Here is a 4,852-nt window from a genome sequence, read left to right as displayed (position 1 = left end):
TCAGTCCCGCTGGCTCCAGGGAAACCTGCTCCAAGAGATGCTTGTGGAACACTCCTCTGTAAAGGGCTTTCAGCACTGTATGTTTCCCCAGGCTAAAGGAGAGGCATTGCAGGGTGTCCTATCCACCTCAGACTTGCATACAGCAGCTATGGATAGCCTTCCTCTACGTATATCCTGTCTTTAGGAAGCCACAGTGCCAGCTGCCCTGTGGCTTTACACCACAGACCTTTCCTGATTAGATTGTGCAGGTCTGTTGTGTGAATACCATGAAAATGGGGTTCTGGCCCCAGAGAAATCTGTGGTATCCCAATGGGGTTTCCTCCAGGTCTTTCCCTCCTGGCAAGCAGGAGCAGATGGCAGAAGGAGAAATAGTTTTATTCCTCTGTTGGCTGGACTTGGTCAACTGCAGTCCAGGAGCTGCAGCGTGTGTTGGATGGGGCCTGACAGTGTCCATGTCCAGCACTGCTGGGTCACAAAAGGCTCATTTTCTCACCTCTCAGCTCTGCTCTACCATTTGTCTGTGACTCCATCACCAGGTCATGACTTCGATCTGGCTTCTGTCTTCCCAGAGGTCAGTCAAGATAATGATCCTTGAAGACCACAGCAATGATCACCTGAATTTCAGTTACTAAACCCAAAAACATTTCTGTTAATGAGGGGCAAAGTCAAACTGGCATGAAAGTAAAACCAGAACCAAACAGTAATTATAAATGGCCAAAACGCTGCCTGGCAAAATACAACAAGCAGCTTCTCTGAACAAGTGCCACCACTTTATTCCTCAGGCAAGCCCTGGCCACTGTTCCAAATTTCCTCTTTAAAGTCCAGCTAAGCACGCTTTTAGTTGCTTATACATTTTGAAACATCCTTAAGAGTACTGTTAAAAATACTCTGAATAAATAAATATGCAGCAAGTATTTCTGTGTAGCTGGTGGAACATTTGAATATATTCAAACATTAAGTCAGAGCCAATTCCTTGTAATCATTTATGTTTATGCTCTAGGTCTCCCTGTGTGGTGTACCTTTGCAGATAGCAGTGCAATAAAATGCTCCATTATCTCCAGATACTTTAGACTGTGCCATTCCTTAAACTGTGTCAGTTATGCCTGATGTTTCCCTCAGGTAACAGTTACATGGAAAAATGTATTTCCCAACATTTCAACAGGTGTCTTATCAGTTCTTGGGCTCCTATCAGCTGCAGATAGTTTTGCAAGAATGTGCAAAATGAAACCGTCTGAGGTTTTGCTCGTGGAGCAATATTGCTGTGTTCATCTAGAAGAGGGGTTCACCTACCTGCAAGCTCCGCAGCACAACAGGTCTGGGGTCCATGCTCCCCACACCATCACCAAGGGTTTGTTCCAGGGCTATTCTGGTGTGTGCAGACCTGCTCTTTATACACATTTGAAATCACGCCTGAATTTGGAATTTTTAACCTGAAATAATCTCTGTCACCAGGCTGCTCTTCCCCTAGAATGGCACAAAGCTGGTACTCATGGGACACAGAGTCTTTTGTCTTTTGATCTTATGTCAGGATAGTTTCAGATTATTTAAGGAACCTCACCTTCTTGAGTATTTTGGTAATTGTTAAGAGACAAACTTCCAGTTTCTTGATTGCAATGAATTGTTATTCAAATGCTTCTTTTTTAATTTATTTTTCTATTTACTGTTAACATACTAAACTTATTCCATTTGTGAGCTCATAAACATTTCCATACAAATCTCCCAAGTATACATTGCCAATTAGCACAGAAAAGCATGCTTTTCTTACTTCTGTTGCAGACATCCTTAGAAGTAAAGCAGTAGGTTCAAAGATCACATGCTGAAAATCAGTAGTTTAATTTTTTAGATTAGTGCAAACTTTCACTTCTTTAAACTTTGCTTCTCTATATCATACAGAGACCACATACTTTAAAAAATAGCAGCATAAATTAAATACTAAATAAAATATTAAATATATTTTAAAATACCTTATCATAAATATGAGGAGGGGAAATTAAAGGTTAAAATCAAGAGCTGAGTTGAGTTAGTTGTAAGGATTAATTAAATACAATTTTGCTTATCCCTCTCATTCTTGATCTACAAATGAGATCTTTCTCATGCTGTTAAAAAGCCCCACAGTACCCTCTGTCGCATTCACACCCCGGCATATCCTTCCTATCTGTGTCTGTCCTTCCTGTGTCTGCAGACCGACACAAGGAAACGATAAAATATCTTTGTGTAGATCAGCAGGTGGCCTGACCTGGCATACTGTCTGGTTGGGAGAAGGCAGAAGTAGGAAAGGGATAACTCAGGACTGAGATAATCCCAGATGTAGCACTCCTTATTAACACGGCTTAATTGAGGATGTTTACAAGAATGGTGGCCAAGAGATTCAGCAAATAAAACTCCAACCACAGACAGAGCATTTGAATGAATTTTCATTTATCAATTGGTGAAACAAGGAGCAGGTAGCAGTGTTGACATTTCTGTGCTCACAGTCCCAGGTTTGCCAGCTCTGGGACTCCTGGGCTCCTCCACAGCATCTCAGTCAGTCAAGCCCTGACTTCCAGTTTTCTTCTTCCCACACACAATGCTTGTAGCTGATACTTTGGCCTCTGCTTGTACAGTGGGAAACCTCGTAGTTCATATGGATGGCTTGCCTTTGGCTTGCATACAGCCTTTTCTTTTTTTAGCTGGGGTTTTAACCATAAAAAGAGAGTCTTATTTGCTCCTTGTGCCAAACCTGAAGGAAATCTTGGCCACCCAGGGCTGTAATCAGGCCCATAGTTGTCTTTGGATCCCAAAGTGGCCACTATTGCAGTTCCTACCTGCAACATTATCAATAAAAAGAGCTGTGCTTCATCCAGCTGGGATAAAAATATGCAAAGCCACAAATCCCAAAGCCAGGTGTGCAAGCTATTTTGCAACCAGTGGGTAGTAACAGCAATGGGAGAGGCCTCCAGTCCAAGGGTGGTGGCCTCTTCTTTTGCAGCAACTTCTCGGGACCAGACCCTGGCCGCAGCACCTGCTGCCAGAGCTGGCACTCCCCTTCGCTCCTTGCCAGACTGTTTCATGTTGTAATCATGCCAGATCAAACAAGCTAAAAATATTGCATCTAATCAGTTTAGGATAAAGGCCATCTTGGAAAAGACAGTAGCTCCAGGAAATGAGCTTCTTTCTCAATAGCTGGCATCATTCCCACTGAGTCACTGATGGGGCTTGGAGTGCTGGGCTGCAGGAGTGAAATGAAAAAAGTCCTTTGGGTGAAACTAAAAAGGGGAACCTCCCCCATGCTGAGCTTCATGCAAAACCACTTAAAAATGAGGTGGTAAGAATCTGTCCAGCCTGAAGGACAATGTTGGGCTGAGAAAAACGACCATAATCCTGGGCACAAGTCCCTTGAGAATGAGCGTTTGGGGGACTGGTAAAATAGCAGGTGAAAGGGAAGCTGCCAATATTTACCATCCAGCTATCAAAATCTGTGAAGAAGGTAACTTATAGCAAACATAAGGAAGGTAAAATAAGAGCAGAATTTCCAGCAGGGCTCTCTCCTGAGGGGTGAAGAGGCAACAATCCTTGGGATGGGGTCAATGATGCCTGGGAGCCTCCACAAGCACAACTGGGTTGTCCAGGCTGGGCAAGACACAGTCTGCTGGGTCTAAACCTGCAGCTGAAGGTCTGGGGAGGTGATCTGCCAAAGAAAGGTCAGAAAAGAAATCAGTCCTTATCAGACTTTCCTTCATACCTTGAGAATGTCTGCCCTGTCTCATTTCCCAAGATGATTACATTTTAAAAAATGGTCACACAGACAATGTGCTTGGAGAGAGTATGTTTGGGCGATCCAATCTGGTTGTTGATTGAAATTAAATGCTTGCTCTTTGTAATGCCATGAATCCTTGCATTTCTGGGGCTTAAATCTCAATCCTGAAACAATATTGCTAAGTGCCACAGAATTTGAGGAAATTCCTCACTTGTATCATATGCCTTACAAAGGCATTAATTATAACTAACGTTTAAAGATTCATAATTATAAATATAGTAGTACCTTTTGTCATGATAGTGGCTTTCATGAAAAATGCATTTGTATTTGTATTCTTTTTATTAGCTGCCTTTATTATCAAAAGTTAATTAAGTTTTACCTACTGGTTTCACTTGCATAATGTAATAACTTCCAAGGTCCTCTGGAAAAACTTTTTTATTTATGACTCAGGATGGGCCCAAAATAAAAATCATGTATCTAAGTACATCTGATAAATGAGAGTTAGTTGCAGTCCAATGTCACTATCAGTACAAGCCCCGATTAAATATCCTCTCCTGTGATGTGCCTGTGGAAAAACAACCACACTAACATGTGTGTATTTCTCCATTTTGTTAAGTCTCTTGGTTTTTCTAGCCAATCCAGCCCTTTATTTACTGAACTATGTCCTCAGAGCCTGATTTAAACAGCACTGAAGAGTCGGATTGCAGCTTGTTTTGGATGGGCAGGACTTGCTGTCAGGACAAGGTGAGCAGGGATGGTCACCTAAGCCGTGGGATGCGAGGTACGTTGCAGCACTGTTGTTCCCATTGGTGCCAGCTCCTATTTAGCGATCGCAATAAATAAATGACATACACAAAATTTTGCTGACTCTCGTGACATTTTAAAGAGGACTGAGTTGCTGCAGTTTGGGTTGGAAAGGCTGCATTGCCCAGACTAACCTGGCTCCTGATGGGCTCCTGGTCAGTCCGCTATGGAAAAGCAGACCTCCTGCTGTCAGTGGTGGAAAGCCTGAAAAGCTTTCTGTCTCCTCTCCTGGGTGTAAAGTGAGGCTTTGTCAAAAGAATATCCACCTTTGCAAGAACCCTTCTGCCTTTCTTGTGCACTTTAAGATGTTCC

This window comes from Mesitornis unicolor, unplaced genomic scaffold (genome assembly GCF_000695765.1).
Source record: "Mesitornis unicolor isolate BGI_N332 unplaced genomic scaffold, ASM69576v1 scaffold15410, whole genome shotgun sequence".
Taxonomy (NCBI): Eukaryota; Metazoa; Chordata; class Aves; order Mesitornithiformes; family Mesitornithidae; genus Mesitornis; species Mesitornis unicolor.
The sequence above is the reverse complement of the archived record's forward strand: the minus strand, read 5'-3'. Positions refer to the sequence as shown.